Consider the following 19407-nt stretch of genomic DNA (forward strand, 5'->3'; position numbering starts at 1 on the left):
TAGCTTTGTGTTTCTCTGATTCTGCGGTATGGTTTGAAGGAGACGATGTAGCGGCACAGATTTGGCTTTAGTCAGACCGAGGAGAAGGGAGCAAGCTAGTTGTGCCAGAATGGTACAGAGCCAGAGCCATGTAGTGATTTAGCCTCATTGAGTTAGGAGGAGGAATGGCACTGGACCAGAGACTGAGGTATGCCCAGGTTTAAGGCTGGTTAGAGGAGGAATGGCATGTAGCCTTCCCAACCTCCCGTCCACTGCCCTGCTGGCCGGTCGGATGGTCTCGTCTGTTTGTTTGTACACACAGTCACTGTGTTCCTTCCCAAGACCTTTCTGTTAGGTACAGCAGAGCAGTGAGGTAGTCTGCTAGCTAGACTTTGACCTTCTCATACAGTTAAAGGGGTCCTAGTTGTGGGAGGGAAAAAGTTGTTTACTTAGCTAGCTTAGTTAGCATGGTTACTTGAGCCATGTTAGCTAGATTAGTAAGCATAGCATGGTTACTAGAGGTCAACCGACTATGATTTTTCAACGCCGATACCGATTATTGGAGGGCCAAAAAAGCCGCTACCGATTTAATTGGCCGATTTTTGCTGTTGTTTTTTTATAAAAAATATTTTATTTTATTTAAAAACATTTTTTTTATGTAATTTTTTCACAATATATTTATTTGTAATAATGACAATTACAACAATACTGAATGAACACTTATTTTAACTTAATATAATACATCAATAAAATCAATTTAGCCTCAAATAAATAATGAAACATGTTCAATTTGGTTTAAATAATGCAAAAACAAAGTGTTGGAGAAGAAAGTAAAGTGCATTATGTGCCATGTAAGAAAGCTAACGTTTAAGTTCCTTGCTCAGAACATGAGAACATATGAAAGCTGGTGGTTCCTTTTAACATGAGTCTTCAATATTCCCAGGTAAGAAGTTTTAGGTTGTAGTTATTATAGGAATTATAGGACTATTTCTCTCTATACAATTTGTATTTCATATGCCTTTGACTATTGGATGTTCTTATAGGCACTTTAGTATTGCCAGTGTAACAGTATAGCTTCCGTCCCTCTCCTCGCTCCTACCTGGGCTCGAACCAGGAACACATCGACAACAGCCACCCTCGAAGCAGCGTTAGCCATGCAGAGCAAGGGAAACAACCACTCCAAGTCTCAGAGCGAGTGACGTTTGAAACGCTATTAGCGCGCACCCGGCTAACTAGCTAGCCATTTCATATCCGTTACACCAGCCTAATCTTGGGAGTTGACAGGCTTGAAGTCATAAACAGCGCAATGCATTGCGAAGGGCTTCTGGCAAAACGCACGAAAGTGCTATTTTGAATGAATGCTTACGAGCCTGCTGCTGCCTACCATCGCTCAGTCAGACTGCTCTATCAAATCATAGACTTAATTATAACATAATAACACGCAGAAACACGAGCCTTAGGTCATTAATATGGTCGAATCCGGAAACTCACGTTTATTCTTTCAGTGAAATACGGAACCGTTCCATATTTTATCTAACGGGTGGCATCCATAAGTCTCTAAATATTCCTGTTACATTGCACAACCTTCAATGTTATGTCATAATTACGTAAAATTCTGGCAAATTAGTTCGCAACGAGCCAGGCGGCCCAAACTGTTGCATATACCCTGAATCTGCGCGCAATGAACGGAAGAGAAGTGACAATTTCACCTGGTTAATATTGCCTGCTAACCTTGATTTCTTTTAGCTAAATATGCAGGTTTAAAAATATATACATCTGTGTATTGATTTAAGAAAGGCATTGATGTTTGTGGTTAGGTACAGTCATGCTACGATTGTGCTTTTTTCGCAAATGCACTTTTGTTAAATCATCCCGCGTTTGGCGAAGTCGGCTGTCTTTGTTAGGAAGAAATAGTCTTCACAGTTAGCAACGATCCAGGCGGCCCAAACTGCTGCATATACCCTGACTCTGTTGCAGAGGTGACACATTTTCCCTAGTTAAAAGAAATTCATGTTAGCAGGTAATATTAACTAAAGATAGATGCAGGTTTAAAAATATATACTTGTTTATTGATTTTAAGAAAGACATTGATGTTTATGGTTAGGTACAAGTTGGAGCAACGACAGACCTTTTTCGCGAATGCGCACCGCATCGATTATATGCAACGCATGACAGGTTAGATAAACTAGTAATATCATCAACCATGTGTAGTTAACTAGTGATTATGATTGATTGATTGTTTTTATAAGATAAATTTAATGCTAGCTAGCAACTTACCTTGGCTTCTTACCGCATTCGCGTAACAGGCAGGCTCCTCGTGGAGTGCAATGTAAAGCAGGTGGTTAGAGCGTTGGACTAGTTAACCGTAAGGTTGCATCCCCAAGCTGACAAGGTAAAAATTTGTCGTTCTGCCCCTGAACAAGGCAGTTAACCCACCGTTCCTAGGCCGTCATTGCAAATAAGAATGTGTTCTTAACTGACTTGCCTAGTTAAAAAATATTTATATAAAAAAAATGTTTTTAAAAATCGGCAAATCGATGGCCAAAAATACCGATTGTTATAACTTGAAATCGGCCCTAATTAATCGGTCGATCTCTAATGGTTACCTGGGCCACGTTCAGTTTTGGACACAGATCTGGTATCAGCTCAGCTTCTCTAAATCACAATCTGAACCATTCGGGAGAAAACATACAACAGATCTTGTAGCAGCGTCTAGGAGCAACTTTACACTACTCCTACCTGCTCTTGAGGGTTCAGAGAGTGTTGTTGACCAAGCATCATGCTACCAGATTTGTGAGTTAGATCTGGCAGACTGGGTGGAAGAGTGGGTAACACATTTAACAAACCAAACATTTAAATGCCGTTATACAAGGTAAAGTCAAAACCCAAACCGGTCCGTGCATCAGTATCGGTATATAGTCAAATACGGTATACCGCCCAGACCTAACACACTCACACTTGTGAACCTGAATCGGATTAGACCATCAGACCCTCTCTGTGCCATTCAGAACTCTGTTTACATTTGCTCCCTCCACCTAGCTAGCGTGAAGAACAGCCTGCCCTTTGTGTTTCTGTTCACGTGTGTCCAAACACATGACTGTGTGTGCGTACGTCTATAGGTAAAACACACACAGTAGCTTTGTGAAAGCACGGCCCAGTTCCAGAAACTGTAGTTTTTCTTTACAGGGCAATTATCACCAGTCCTGAGGTGGGACTTGGCTCCTGCTGATGCCTAATTGGGTGACCGATCAGTTCTATTTCTGGCATTACTTCCTGTCTACCTTGGCACCTCTGTCAGCCAATCAGGGGGTTTGGTGGTGTTGTCGGTTTGATTGATGAGTGTTGGTTTTGGAAACACCCACATGGACAAGGTCCTTGTTGACTTCAGCCACAGTCCAATCCCAACTCTCGGACAGAAATAGCTGAAAACTAAAGTAGCATTGTGTGCTCTGCTTTCTGCTCTGACCACAAAAGTTTCACTCTGTCTTACATTTTCAACCTGCGTCAGGATGATTTTCCTGTGGTTTGCCCCTCTCTCTCTCTCTCTCTCTCACACACACACAGATTAGCTTCCTGTCAGTCTGGGTTTAAAACAGGTGCTCGCCAGATGATCACTGTAAGGGTGAGACAGAGAGGATAGATTGAGAAGGGATATGTCATAAGCAGCAAGTAAACTGAAGCATGTTTTTGCTGTATTGGACAGACACGGCTCCACGGAGAAGAGTAGACAGATTCTCAGTGAGTTGTAGCCAATTTTAACCTTCGCCTTGGCTGTAGGTCTGTATGATGGTAGAACGGTCGATGCCCTGTTTGACCTAAACACACACACACTCATTAACCTGGGCCCTCCTCACATGACTGATATAACACTGGATCAGTGTGATTGGAGGGTAGGCTAACCTAATACAGAGGAAACGGTACAATTCAATTAGCCCTCAGCCCTATACACCACGCTTCATTCATATGTAGGCCTATCTGTATCTGACACCTACCTGGTTTGGAGCTTCGCCCAGCGGTTCCTCTGTCTGTTTTCTCCTAAGACTTGAGGTGTGTGTGTGTGTGTGTGTGTGTGTGTGTGTGTGTGTGTGTGTGTGTGTGTTATCCAGCTGGAGGTCAAGAGCAGGACAGTCATTAGTGATGTAGTGGGGAAAAATCGATAGTTACATATCCCAGTATTATTATTTATTTTTAAAGTCATTTTTATTTTATTTTTTACTGTCGGTAGCGTTAGCTAGCGCTAGTCGGCTGTACCTGTATAAAAACTTGAGTATTTTTCATCCTATAGCTTGTTCCCCATCTTTTTAAATAGTGAGCCAAAATGTTTCCAGAACTTTTTCTTCATGCTCTGTCTCTCTGGAGCAGACGTACAGTGAACAATATGTTTGCAACATAAAATCGCAATGACATCCCAGCATCGAATCGCAATACATGAAGAATTGTGAAAATTGCAATACATATTATCTGCTCCTAAGTATCATAATAATATCGTATCGTGAGGTTCCTGGCAATTTCCAGACCTAACAGTCATCTCCTCTCTAAGGTTGTAGAGAGGGGGAGAGGCAGACTGTAATAAAACATGAGATAAAGATGCCATGAATGCTGTTTTATAAGATGTTTTTGCTTCTCAGGATTTGGGTATCTGTTTTTGGGGGCGATGCGGAAATGTGGTGTTGTCCTGTCACTGTGTTGATGCCGCAGAGGGTGACTAGTGACTACAGCTCGGAACGTTCAGGACCTGAGGCGCTAGACACCAGAACAATGGTCCCTGAGAGTGTGGGTGGGTGTGCATTTGTGCCATGTGGCTGTCATTAGGCAGGTCGTCTTGTGGTTTGAGCGTTGGGCCAGTTAGTGAAATGTTGCTGAATTGAATCCCGAGCTGACAAGGTAAAAATCTGTCGTTCTGCCCCTGAACAAGGCCGTTAACCCACTGTTCATCGGTAGGCCGTCATTGTAAATAAGAATTTGTTCTTAACTGACTTGCCTAGTTAAATAAAGGTTAAATATGATTAGATATTTAAAATCTTTGGCAGGCCTGGCCCATTCTACAGTGCTGAGACTGTTTTTTCCTGAACCAGTGTTTCCCAACCCTGGTCCTCCAGTACCCCCAACAATACACCTGTTTCATTATAGCCCTGGACAAACCAAGCCTCAATGAGCTGAATGAGGTGTATGATTACTTGACAAGTTGAATCAGGTGTGCTTGTCCAGGGTTACAGTAAAAATGTGTGCTGTTGTGGGTACATGGTCCTAAACCACCTCAATCCTCCATACTGCATATCTCCTGGCCCAAAACCCTGTCTGTCACTCAAATAGAGCTCAATTGGACTTGGCTTGGCAAGCCTCGACTTAAGTGAAAATGTTTTTTTTTATTGCTAACTTGTATATAAGTGTTTGGAAAAAGTCCACCGTTAGGCTGAATAATGGCATGGTTATTTTCCTATAATTGCTGATGGGACAGTCATCTGGTGACTGACTGACTGCACAGACACACACACACCCTGTCTGTCTGGCCAAGGGCCTGGGGTGTGGGTTGGGGACCGTGCAGCAGACTGGAGAAGGTTCTAGTCTCTGTACCTCAACCTGTTGCAGAAGGAATGGAAGGCAGAGTACAGGAGTGGAGGAAGGGACTAGGACTCTGCTTCAATTGTCAACCATTTCCTCCTTCCCTTCCTGTTGAGTCAAGATTGCAGAGCGACCTCCATGGGAGAATCTCAATTGCATTTCCTTGATTCCTCGTGTCCTCTCTTACCACCTCCTCAAAATCCATTGGACGATGAGGTCAGAGGGGAAGGCAATGGGTTTTGAGAAGGAAGTAAGAATCAAGAAAATCAATTGAGTTTCGCCCCACGTGAAGCACCATAAACTCTCTGGTCTCAGTCTGAGGTGTTGTAAGCCACATGCAAGCAGTGTAACATTATACTGGATTTGCCCAGTCCTACTGGTCAGTTCAGATAAGGAGACTGACGGACTCCCTGTCCTTCTCTGCTTTCACCTGGACTTAGCAGTCTGCACTAGACTGTAATGCATAGCTAAGTGTGTGTGTGTGTGTGTGTGTGCGCACACAGCCCTACCTGGGTCTGGCTAGAGGTGACTGGGACCAGAAATCGGTCCTGGCATTTCTAATACACCGGACCCTTTATTTAGATTATTTTGGAGGGCCCCTTCACTGCCCGTTTTTTGTTGTTGCTTAATGTCCACATTATTAGCCAGATAATGATAACTTTGCACACAAAAAACCCCTGAGTTAGACAGGCCCCTGGGCTAAAAGTGGACCAGTCCGCCTTTGGAGAGAGAGGAGACAGCTTTGCTGTAACCTTACCTCCACATTTAGATCTGCACCGTCAGCGCACACACACACTCACACACACACACTCTCTCCATGAAAACTTGGCCTTTTTGTGGCTGGCTAATGCTGCTGGATGATTCAATGTCATCCCCTCACATCTCCTCTGGCTCCTGCAGTGGGATTAGATGAAGGGTAGTAGACCCTATGAGTAAGGGTTAGGGGCAGAAACCATAGCTGTGTGCCCCTCCCGAGGGACTCTGGGAACATAAGGCACAGAATAAGGGACACAGGAAATGCCTGGGCGTATCACTTCCTGTTTATGGAGTTTGACGCAAGTGGGGGAGAGTGGAGTGGTAGGTAGGCAGACAAGTCCTTAAAATGCCTCAATACACAATGTTCTGCACCTATGATTTTTCTCTCTCTCTCTTGCTTACTCACTCTCTCGTTCTCTCACTCTCTCATGCTCTCATTTTCACCTCATACCCTCACACTCTCCAGACTGCTTTCTTTCTATCCACACACTTTCTCTCTCCCTCTCCACACACACACACCCCTGCCTGCATAGCTGTGTAATTGGCTGGGTGCTGCAGTGCGCTTGGCAGCTGTACCCCTCATTTGTTTCAATTGTCAGCCATCTGAAATGGCGCAGCTACCAAGGATGGAGGGAAGGAAAAGTTTGAGGCACAGGAAGCACACTCTTGCACGTACAGACAGTATCGTCATGTCTTCCACCTTCACAGAACAGTGGTTCACTTCTACTTCCTCTCTGAGATATGATTATGATTCTTATGAGTCACACACACTGACTGTTTAGGCTAACCTGAGAGGAGGTGGACTAACACAAGGGGAGGGGGGGATGGGGCAGAGATTTTGCTGACGACAGCAATGTTCCCGAGGTAACATTCCGATCTGTTATTTACTCACGTTATTACAGACGCAGACCTATAACCTAAAATGCTTTCATATTATTTTATTGCTAAGCTGGTGGTCAGGGAAGAAAGGAGAGAATGAAAGGTGACTTTTCAAGACCCAACAGCACTGTGCCTATGTAGGTCTCTTCATCACAAACCCATGGGACCCAAAGCAGGGCCATAGAAACCTAATGAGCGCAATCATTAAATTGGAGCTCATATCCCCTGCCTCCCCAGGAGTCAGCCAGGTGCTGCCAACCAGCCAGCCAATCACAGGCTTGTTTACACCTGGGCGACTGGATGAGGTCATTGATGTTCCCCCGCCCCCCTGGGTGTTCTAGGCCTAGCAGCTGATCTCATCGGTTCATAAAAAGGATGAGCTCATATTATCGCTGTGGGGTAGGCGACGTACCCCTTTGATTGGTCTACACTGAGAAACCTAGAGCTTGCCATTTGTCAGTGTCTATTGCTATGTATTGAGCATAGACGTCAGCCACTGCTTCCTCCCTTCACCTTACAGAAGCTACTTATTGATTTGACCTATCACCCCTCCGTTATTCCTCTTTATTTCCCCATTCGAACATGAATGGGAGCCTCTTCTGCTCACTTCCTCCCTCGCTCATTACGACACTATCTGGGTGTGAAAGTCAAAGACAAAGAGGCAGGAACATGTGGTTGCACTATTGTTTTTCTGTCTTCTCGATGTTGAACTGCCTGTTTGATTTTTGTTGTGTGTCTTCAGTCTGGCAGAGGGAAGGAGGGGAGTGTGTGGTGTTTGCCGTTGTGAGATGGGCAGGGTGTCTCTCTGCCATCCTAACAGTGCCCTCCAGGAGGAAAACGTGCAGCTTGGTCCTGGAATCCATCATAACATTCTCCTCTGTCTAAACAATCTATCACCATAACACTGTTACAATCTGTTATGTATAGGGCCCTCAGCTTTCCCTGGTCTGTTTACATTGTGAAGGAACAAGAAAATACTCAGGGTCCTAGTTAAGTTCTTGCACCACAAGCCATCTGTCACATTTCAGTAGTTCTTGAGAGGTTTGTTCAACTGGTTAGTGAGTTGAGTGTGATTTTCCCTGACAAACAGGCATGTACATTGAGTCGTATTAATCCCTCATGGCTAATGGACAGAAATCTCATTAGCACTGGTATGACATTCTTTTGACAGAAGAAGTTTGGTTCATAAGTTGAACAATAGATTTTGACATCCCTGTGGTAGTTGTGCTGATAGCGGGTTAGCTGTTGTTTTGCTAGTTGTAGCAGGCTAGTAGCTCTTGTTGCTCTGCTAGTTGTAGCAGGCTAGTAGCTCTTGTTTCTGTGCTAGTTGTAGCAGGCTAGTAGCTCTTGTTGCTGTGCTAGTTGTAGCAGGCTAGTAGCTCTTGTTGCTGTGCTAGTTGTAGCAGGCTAGTAGCTCTTGTTGCTGTGCTAGTTGTAGCAGGCTAGTAGCTCTTGTTGCTGTGCTAGTTGTAGCAGGCTAGTAGCTCTTGTTGCTGTGCTAGTTGTAGCAGGCTAGTAGCTCTTGTTGCTGTGCTAGTTGTAGCAGGCTAGTAGCTCTTGTTGCTGTGCTAGTTGTAGCAGGCTAGTAGCTCTTGTTGCTGTGCTAGTTGTAGCAGGCTAGTAGCTCTTGTTGCTGTGCTAGTTGTAGCAGGCTAGTAGCTCTTGTTGCTGTGCTAGTTGTAGCAGGCTAGTAGCTCTTGTTGCTGTGCTAGTTGTAGCAGGCTAGTAGCTCTTGTTGCTGTTGTGCTAGTTGTAGCAGGCTAGTAGCTAAATGTTGTTGTGCTAGTTGTAGCAGGCTAGTAGCTCTTGTTGCTGTTGTGCTAGTTGTAGCAGGCTAGTAGCTAAATGTTGTTGTGCTAGTTGTAGCAGATGAAGAGTAATGGTTGCATCAGGTTTCTCTCCCCAGGCTGTTGTGGTGTCTCAGTCTCAGGGGAGAGCTAAAGCTTCTCTCTGTTCACGATAGTGTCAATATAAACGCTATACAGGGCATCTAAACCATGTTGCACACTTGATTAATGCATTGATTCACAAATGTGAGGATATTTTTAAAGCCTTTCATTTTCAAATTTGGCTACTGGTATTAAGGTCATTATTGCAGGGACATGTGGTGTGGGAGAGCAGTTCTTTACACTACCATTCAGAGGGGGGTTTGTGGTGTAGATCTCTCTTTTGGCGGTACTGTGGGAGACATCTCTTAAAGAGGGATTTGAATCTAGATCCATCTCTTTACACTACACAAGTATCTCTCCTGGACCTAGTTTGTGTCCGCAAAGTAGTGCATGCAAAGAGGGCCTATAGCTCAGAGAATATGTACCCATGCATGCAGCAACAGACACACACTGTTATATGCTGTCTTGTCTAGTCTGAAGGAAGGTAGTATATTTGATGAGCTATACTTCTTCATACAAACCGATCTTGATGTTCCTATTGGGCAGTTTTTCAGCTGGCCTTGCATTCTCTTCTGACTTTTCCTGTCTGAACAAGCAGTTGCTGTTTTGAAGATGAGCACACACATCTCTCCTAACTAATGGCGAGTGTGTTTGTCTGTTAATTCTCTCCAGGCAATAATGATCAGCATCATGCTTGTCAAGTAGTTACAGATGTCTCTTAATTAGTCTGACTGACTCCTGACTTCAGAGTGTGGAAAGGCTCTTTGATGAAACAACCCCAATGAGATGTTGGGCTTCTGAGTGGCGCAGCGGTCTAAGGCACTGCATCTCAGTGCTAGAGGCGTCACTACAGACCTTGGTTCGATTCCAGGCTGTGTCACAACTGGCCGTGATTGGGAGTCCCGTAGGGCGGCACACAATTAGCCCAGCGTTGGTCGGGGTAGGCCATCATTATAAATAAGAGTTTGTTCTTAACTGACTTGCCTAGTTAAATAAAGGTTCAATTAAAAATAAATAACCCTGTGCTAAAATGGAGGTTAGGCTACATATCTCGGTTCGGCCAACTTTCCAGGGAGGTGGGCCTTTTAACCTCTCAATGTCTCCCTCTTTTTCTCTCGCTCTCACTCTCGCTTTATTTTTTGTTTTGCTCTCTTCCTCTGCATGTTTGTAGTTGTTTTTGGTCACATGAACTATGAGAATGGCTATTTCAAGCAGACTTTGCACAACATCTCGAGAAATGGACAGGTGGGGGGCTTTTTGTAATAAATGTAGATGTTTTGGGCACAACACGTGACTGCGGTCAGTTGAATTCAGTGTTTGAACAACATTTGCTGGAGATAGTATCAGTCCTGAAAACAAGGGGGTGTGAGACATTTCAATTAACTTGAAGATTACTCTTCACGTCCAGACTCTTTGATGTATGGAGACGTTTCTCATTTCTCACACATTCTTTCAGTTTCTCCCGTCATGCTGTCCGTTTCTCCCGTCATGCTGTCCGTTTCTCCCGTCATGCTGTCCGTTTATTACTCCTTACTAACATTGACCTGTTTCCTTTTTCACTCTACGTAGGAGAACTGACATTGGTTGTATAGCCCCAGTAACTCTGACCTGGCAGTGAGTCAGTCTGTCCCTCTCTGCCCACCAGGTTTACTGCTCCATGAAAAGACCACTCTGTTCCCGCTGCATCCCGCTGGCCTGTCCCCTGTCCACACGCACGTCCTGAGCAAATATGGGTGGCGCCAGCTACCATCTCTCTCTCCCTCCATCCTTTTCCCTTACACAGTCCTGCTTCCCTCTATCTACCCCTCCACCTTTCCTTCCTTCACACAGTCTCCCTCTGTCTGTCTGGCTTCCTGAGAAAACATTAGTGGGGACAGAACAGGGTGTGGGACAGTCTACCTAGTACATACCTCACTCCCTCGTTTTCATTTCATCCTTCCTTTCCTTTTCCCTCCTGACCTTGCACAAAGTTCCTCCTCTCTTTTCCTCAAACTCTGCCTCCCTCCCTCTCCTCATCTCTTACACAAGCCTCCTCTCTCCCTTCACTCCTCCCTTCGTCACGTTCCTCCCTCCTTACCCCGCTCGTTAGTCCTCCCTCCATTGCTCCATCGCATGTCCCTCGTCCCTAGTCCAACTGCTACACCAAGCCCTTCTCTTTTCCACTCCTTCCTCCCATCTCTCCCTCCTTGCATCCCTCTACCTCTACAGTCTCCCTCTTTCACTCCATCATGTCCAATGATGATACGAAGAGTGGTGATGTTGATGGGCGATAGTGGTGTTCTACTAAGCTACACCAGTCTTCAGATGTCTGTCTGTTCTAATGCCCGGCCTTCTGCCTGGTAGGCTGTAGTTCACCTGCTCCTGGCTCTGTCAGATTCTTTCAGGTTTCACTGGTTTCAATCGTAGTGCGATGCTGCATCTGGAGAAAGATACAGCAGCAGCTTTTAAAGGCAAGTCTGTCTCACTTCCTGTGTCTTTTTAGATCTTAGTTTTTTTATACTACTTTTCTGTACATAGTAACGTGATATGGAGCCAGCAGTATCTCTCTGTGAATGTGGTGGGTGAGGTTCAGGTTTCAGGAAACGGAGTTCACCCACGCATCACAAACACAAACATCCTTCAGCATCTACGCCCTCATTATAGAAATATACTAGGAAATGGAGAATGGGAAAAATATAACTCTGAAGATATAAGCGTCTGTCAGGGTCTGTGCATAGACATTTGCCTGTAGGTGGCACTATTGTTCCTAAATACAACACTGGCCTCTGAAGGGAACATTCATGGTGAAACAGTGCTGTCATGCTTGGTGCAGTAAGTCTGCACCCTCATCGTGAAACAGTGCTGTCATGCTTGGTGCAGTAAGTCTACACCCTCATGGTGAAACAGTGCTGTCATGCTTGGTGCAGTAAGTCTGCACCCTCATCGTGAAACAGTGCTGTCATGCTTGGTGCAGTAAGTCTGCACCCTCATGGTGAAACAGTGCTGTCATGCTTGGTGCAGTAAGTCTGCATCCTCATGGTGAAACAGTGCTGTCATGCTTGGTGCAGTAAGTCTGCATCCTCATGGTGAAACAGTGCTGTCATGCTTGGTGCAGTAAGTCTGCATCCTCATGGTGAAACAGTGCTGTCATGCTTGGTGCAGTAAGTCTGCATCCTCATGGTGAAACAGTGCTGTCATGCTTGGTGCAGTAAGTCTGCATCCTCATGGTGAAACAGTGCTGTCATGCTTGGTGCAGTAAGTCTGCATCCTCATGGTGAAACAGTGCTGTCATGCTTGGTGCAGTAAGTCTGCATCCTCATGGTGAAACAGTGCTGTCATGCTTGGTGCAGTAAGTCTGCATCCTCATGGTGAAACAGTGCTGTCATGCTTGGTGCAGTAAGTCTGCACCCTCATGGTTGCCAAACCAAATGTCTCAAGATCAGTTTCTGCTTATTTTCTGCTTGTTTATGCTAATATGATCATCTGGTTTCGTCGTCAGGGTTAATGGTTCCTATCATATTATTTCTGAGAAAAGAACATTCTTCTCCTTGCCATTTTCAAGAGCGCTTCTGAGAAATGGGAAGACTGTGGCATTGGAGAACCTTTCCCTCGAACAGAACACCAGGAGTGACACACACTCACACATACACTGCTCCTCGGGCGAGAGAGGGAATAACAATGTAAAGTATTTTGAAGACTAGCTAAATCTTTCTCCCCCTTCTGTCATAACTCTGTGTTGCCAGATCTGTACTTCTGTAACCCCCCCTTCCTTCCACTGATAATAGTCTGGTACTGTTAGTATGACTTGACCTCAGACCAGCCACAGCCGCCCAGTAGCAGACAGACAGACTCCCTCCTCCAGTCATAGACAACAGGAACGTGACTCACAGCGACAGCGCACACCTGTGTTGACTGGCTGGCGCCAGGCTGGGACATCTGGTGTCATGTGAACATGCCTGTCTCTGATGGATGACTATGGCTCACCTTTAATGTCCTCCCCATAGAGGTAGAAAAATGGCTCGCCATAGCCCTCAATGGCAATGTCCATGCTAAAACAGGTTCTATCCATCCAGAGCCCTCTTTCTACCTCTATGCTCACCACCCACAGCAGAGATAGAGAACATGTCTTGCACTGCCTGTTGTCACCCTTTAAGGTCAAAGCAGTGTTTTCTCACAAGTATTGTTTGACGGGAGGTATTTGGAGTTTTCTGTTGCAAAATGGCTGTGGTTGTATAACCCAGAGGTGCTACACGTTGATAGTGGATAGTGGAGTCAGAAGTTGACCCATAGAGCAGATCCAGGATCAGCCAAGCTGACCCCCATCATAAGTAAACTCAAACAGGGCTCTGGAGTTTTCATTTGGGAGCACCAGTGCAATTTTTTTTTAATAAAAAACAACAATTTAAACAAGTTTGTTGTAACGCCTAAGCTTTGCTGTACCGTTGTTTCGTTAGCATCATGCTTGCACCATTTATACAACGAAAACTTCTTGTTTCTAGACCAAACTGTTCAAAGGATCTGACCCATATTACAGGCGCAGCCCATATTGGAGGGTTGCAATTTACATTGAGAAAAAAGGTCACTGGCCGTTCTAAAACGAGCCGCATTTGTTTCACACTTTGTTCAGTCAATTAGATAGCTAGTTTAACTACCTGGTAACTTCAACAGTATATCCAGCTTGACCACCTGGTAACTTTATGACTATATCCAGTAGAGGTCGACTGACTCTGATTTTTCAACGCTGATACAGATGCCGATTATTGGAGGACCAAAAAAAGCTGATACCGATTAATCGGCCGAATTATTATTATTATTATTATTATTATTATTATTATATATTTTTTTTATATATATTTTTTAATTATTTGAAAAAATATATTATTATATATTTTTATTTATTTGTAATAATGACAATTACAACAATACTGAATGAACACTTTTATTTTAACTTAATATAATACATAAATAAAATCAATTTAGCCTCAAATAAATAATGAAACATGTTCAATTTGGTTTAAATAATGCAAAAACAAAGTGTTGGAGAAGAAAGTAAAAGTGCAATATGTGCCATGTAAAAAAAGCTAACGTTTAAGTTCCTTGCTCAGAACATGAGAACATATGAAAGCTGGTGGTTCCTTTTCGGTTAGGTTGTAGTTATTATAGGACTATTTCTCTCTATACCATTTGTATTTAATATACCTTTGACTATTGGATGTTCTTATATTCACTTTAGTATTGCCAGTGTAACAGTAGAGCTTCCGTCCCTCTCCTCGCCCCTGCCTGGGCTCGAACCAGGAACACATCGACAACAGCCACCCTCAAAGCATCGTTACCATCACTCCACAAAAGCCCCGGCCCTTGCAGAGCAAGGGGAACAACTACTTCAAGGTCTCAGAGCGAGTGACGTCACCGATTGAAACGCTATTAGCGCGCACCCCGCTAACTAGCTAGCTAGCTAGCCATTTCACATCTGTTACACCAGCCTAATCTCGGGAGTTGATAGGCTTGAAGTCATAAACAGCTCAAGGCTTGAAGCACAGGGAAGAGCTGCTGGCAAACGCACGAAAGTGCTGTTTGAATGAATGCTTACGAGCCTGCTGCTGCCTACCACCACTACCACTTTTTTCGCAAATGCGCTTTTGTTAAATCATCCCCCGTTTGGCGAAGTTGGTCTTCACACGGTTCGCAATGAGCCAGGCGGCCCAAACTGCTGCATATAGCCTGACTCTGTAGCACAGAACGCAAGAGAAGTGACACAATTTCCCTAGTTAAAAGAAATTCATGTTAGCAGGCAATATTAACTAAATATGGAGGTTTAAAAATATATACTTGTGTATTGATTTTAAGAAAGGCGTTGATGATTATGGTTAGGTACACATTGGTGCAACGACAGTGCTTTTTTTCGCGAATGCGCTTGTTAAATAACCGTTTGACAAAGTAGGCTATGATTCAATGATAAATTAACAGGCACCGCATCGATTATATGCAACGCAGGATAAGCTAGATAAACTAGTAATATCATCAACCATGTGTAGTTAACTAGTGATTATGTTAAGATTGATTGTTTTTTTTATAAGATACATTTAATGCTAGCTAGCACCTAACCTTGGCTCCTTGCTGCACTCGCATAACAGGTACTCAGCCTGCCATGCAGTCTCCTCGTGGAATGCAATGTAATCGGCCATGATCATTGTCCAAAAATGCCGATTACCGATTGTTATGAAAACTTGAAATCGGCCCTAATTAATCTGCCATTCCGATTAATCGGTCGACCTCTAATATCCAGCTTGACCACCTGGTAACTTTACCACTATATCAAACATAAGTTTTCAGACACTTTACTCTGTACTTTGTTGAAGCACATTTGGCAGCAATTACAGCCTCGAGTCTTCTTGGGTATGACACTACAAGTTTGGCACACCTGTATTTGGGGAGTTTCTCCCATTCTCTGCAGATCCTCTCAAGCTCTGTCAGGTTGGATGGGGAGTGTCGCTGCACAGCTATTTTCAGGTCTCTCCAGAGATGTTAAATCCGGTTCAAGTCTGAGCTCTGGTGGGGCCACTAAAGGACATTGAGACTTGGCCCGAAGCCACTCCTGGGTTTTCTTGGCTGTGTGCTTAAGGTTGTTGTCCTGTTGGAAGGTGAACCTTCGCCCCAGTCTGAGGTCCTGAGCGCTCTGGAGCAGGTTTTCATCAATCAAATCAAATTTTATTAGTCACATGCGCCGAATACACCAGGTGTGGACCTTACAGTGAAATGCTTACTTACGAGCCCCTAACCGACAGTGCAGTTTCAAAAAATACAGATCTCTCTGTACTTTGCTGTCTTCATCTTTGCCTCGATTCTGCATTTTTGTCCTCTAAAGGAACTGCTAATAATGCCAATTTTCTTTCAGTGAATTTTGATTTTTAATATAGGCCAGACAAACAAGTTTTCTACCTTCTCTCCCTTCCACTTGCCTTCTCCATTTATGTTGTAACGCTGCAATCAATTGGTTGAAACTTTGTATTGAGCAAAAGTTCACATTTTCGATAGCTGCATATGTGACGTAACCACCATTCCTATTCATAATATCATTGATAACAATGATGCAATCCAATGACAGTTTATTTAACTTTTATTTAGACATGCTAGCACATACCCATAGACTTAGTCATTGTGCTAACGCTAGTTAGCATTGGCTCCCGAAACGACCTCTAACTTCCTTCATACTGGACACAGAGACATTAAAAATGGTAACCACGAGTTGATATGACTGGGGAAGTAGTTAAAGGGCCTCCTTGCCAAAATCCTGATGTATCCCTTTAACAATGTAATGCATCTCAATAGGAAAATAGTGATTTTTACATAATGTAGTAATATTCCATAAATGACTTTAATTTCAGTGACAGGTATTTGTATCAACATGTTAGCTTCATAATAAACAAATGTATTTAACGGTTACATATTAGTTGTACATATTAGGGCACAACGTGCTTCAGATGTAGCTAAGAATTCATATAGTATATCTTATTTTCTTGTGCTCCTAATTTTTTTAAGTTGTGTGCACCAGTGCTTCCAATTATATTTAGTTTAATTTAGAGCCCTGACCTCAACCTATTATCAGGAACAGGAACATCTCATAACTGACAGGAGCCTTGGGTTAACTGCCAATGTCAGAGACAGACAAGCAATGAACCTGATCTGTGTTAGTTTTGGCTCTCATTCCAGAGATTGACTCCCCTGACCCCCTCTGATTCCAAACGTTGACTCCCCCACCACATTCCATCCTTACATCTTGAAGTTGCAATATACTTTTTGGGCAACCTAACTAAATTCACATAGAAATGTGAGTGATAGATCTGTCATTCTCATTGAAAGCAAGTCTAAGAAGCGGTAGATCTGTTCTATATGCATTTATTCTATGCTTCCTGTTCTTATGTTTTGTTTTGCGTATTTTGGTTTTGTACACTGGCTTCAAACAGCTGAAAATACAATTTTTAGTTATGGAAAATATATTTCACAGCGGTTTTGATGGTACAATGATTCTCTACAGTATGCCGGGAGTCTAGTGGTTAGAGCGTTGGGCCAGTAACCGAAAGGTTGCTGGATCGAATCCCCAACTGACAAGGTAAAAATCTGTCGTTCTGCCCCTGAGCAAGGCAGTTAACCCATTGTTCCCCGGGCGCCGAAGACATGGATGTCAATTAAGGCAGCCCCCTGCACCTCTCTGATTCAGAGGGGTTAGGTTAAATGCAGAAGACACATTTCAGTTGAAGGCATTCAGTTGTACAACTGACTAGGTATCCCCCTATTACTTCCTTGTTTTGTCACACATTGAAATTTGACGAACTATTAGAATTTTAGCAACCAGGAAAAGGCGGTGCGATTTCTCCATAGTGCACCTTTTTAACTTTCTTGACCCTAATCAAGACCATCTCATAAATGACCATCTGACCTCAGACCAGTGTCCTGGGGGCCACTTGTGCCCCTGACCCTGCAGTGCAGCTCTCGTTCCAACCTCTCACCTGAAATACGGCCTGTATTCTCTCCACCCAGAGAAGAGGTGGAGGAAGATAAGATGGACCTGAGTGATGACGGAGAGAGAGGTTAGAACAAGATAATGTAAAAAAAGAAGGTGAAGAGAGAGGGTGAAAACCCCATGGGAGGAAATGGAGACGGAGACAGCAAGGTGAGTTATGGGCTGGATGTTCTGGCTGAGGCAGCACATTGAGGCCTCCTCTCCTCTCCCCTGTCTGTGGAATGTAGGGAGGACAGTACAGAACGCTGAGCCAGGGCATGCTGTGACAACCTCCCCGCTCCTACTGCACACTCTCACTCCTCTCCTCTTTTAATCCACTCCCTCTCTCCTCCTTCACTCTCTCTGTTTTGTATTAACCCTCTTGTCACTTTTCATTCCTCATTCACTTCTCCTTTCACTTCCCCTCAACCACTGTCCATCTCCTCTCTCCTCTTTTCACCCTCGCTGTCCTCTTCTCATCCCCTTCCCTCCTCTCCTCCTCAATCCTCTTCTCCTTCCTGTCCTCTAACTATTCATCCTCCCTTCCCATCCTGTTCCACCTCATCTGATCCAGTTAATACAAACTGTAGCTATGTAGATAGAAACGGATGGATGGAGGTCTGGTAGTTCTCATCCACTCCGGCACCATCTTGTCGTTGCCCCCTTTCTCCTTCATCAGTCAGAACTCAAACCATTATTTACATTTGAGTCATTTAGCAGACGCTCTTATCCAGAGCGACTTACAGCTTCCCCTTCCTTTTCCACTCATACATCCTTTTAGAGCTGCAATCCTAGAAAACTAGCAAGAATGGTTTGACATTTCAGTCTTTGTTGGTGATTTTAATGGGGCTATAAATGTGGTTGTAATAATGTTCTTTATTGTCACGGTTAGTCGTTGAATGTTGAGAAGAGGTTTTAATGTTTCCACCCTGGGAACGTACACCATCCAAAGTAAATAAACAACTTTTGCAATGGATCCATGTTCTTAGAAATGATATCCTATTCTCCCCACCCTTTCTCTCTGTCTGTCTCTCTCTATGTTTTGTCTTTCCTTTGTTTAGCCAGGCTGTGTGTAGAGCGAGGGATGGCATGTTGGTGCAAGCAGCCCTTCCCCAGCTGGAATGCAGGGCTTGAGGTAGAGTATATGGAGGGAAAGGCGAAGGAAAAGAATGGCCTGCAAAAGAGCAACATGGAGAGGTGAAGGGATACGGGCCCCCAAGTGGTCTGTAAAAGAGCAACATGGAGAGGTGAAGGGATACGGGCCCCCAAGTGGTCTGTAAAAGAGCAACATGGAGAGGTGAAGGGATACGGGCCCCCAAGTGGTCTGTAAAAGAGCAACATGGAGAGGTGAAGGGATACGGGCCCCCAAGTGGTCTGTAAAAGAGCAACATGGAGAGGTGAAGGGATACGGGCCCCAAGTGGTCTGTAAAAGAGCAACATGGAGAGGTGAAGGGATACGGGCCCCAAGTGGTCTGTAAAAGAGCAACATGGAGAGGTGAAGGGATACGGGCCCCAAGTGGTCTGTAAAAGAGCAACATGGAGAGGTGAAGGGATACGGGCCCCCAAGTGGTCTGTAAAAGAGCAACATGGAGAGGTGAAGGGATACGGCCCCCAAGTGGTCTGTAAAAGAGCAACATGGAGAGGTGAAGGGATACGGGCCCCAAGTGGTCTGTAAAAGAGCAACATGGAGAGGTGAAGGGATACGGGCCCCCAAGTGGTCTGTAAAAGAGCAACATGGAGAGGTGAAGGGATACGGGCCCCCAAGTGGTCTGTAAAAGAGCAACATGGAGAGGTGAAGGGATACGGGCCCCCAAGTGGTCTGTAAAAGAGCAACATGGAGAGGTGAAGGGATATGGGCCCCCA

At 44.4% G+C, this 19407-nt stretch overlaps 1 protein-coding gene across 3 annotated transcripts in view; it reads left to right on the plus strand.

The window, feature by feature from the left end:
* LOC106584590 (MOB kinase activator 2) overlaps positions 1-19407 on the plus strand; it is a 107671-nt gene that overhangs the window by 50800 nt on the left and 37464 nt on the right. The gene's annotated exons all lie outside the window — the stretch shown is intronic.

Source organism: Salmo salar, chromosome 23, assembly GCF_965601325.2.
Source record: "Salmo salar chromosome 23, fSalSal1, whole genome shotgun sequence".
NCBI lineage: Eukaryota > Metazoa > Chordata > Actinopteri > Salmoniformes > Salmonidae > Salmo > Salmo salar.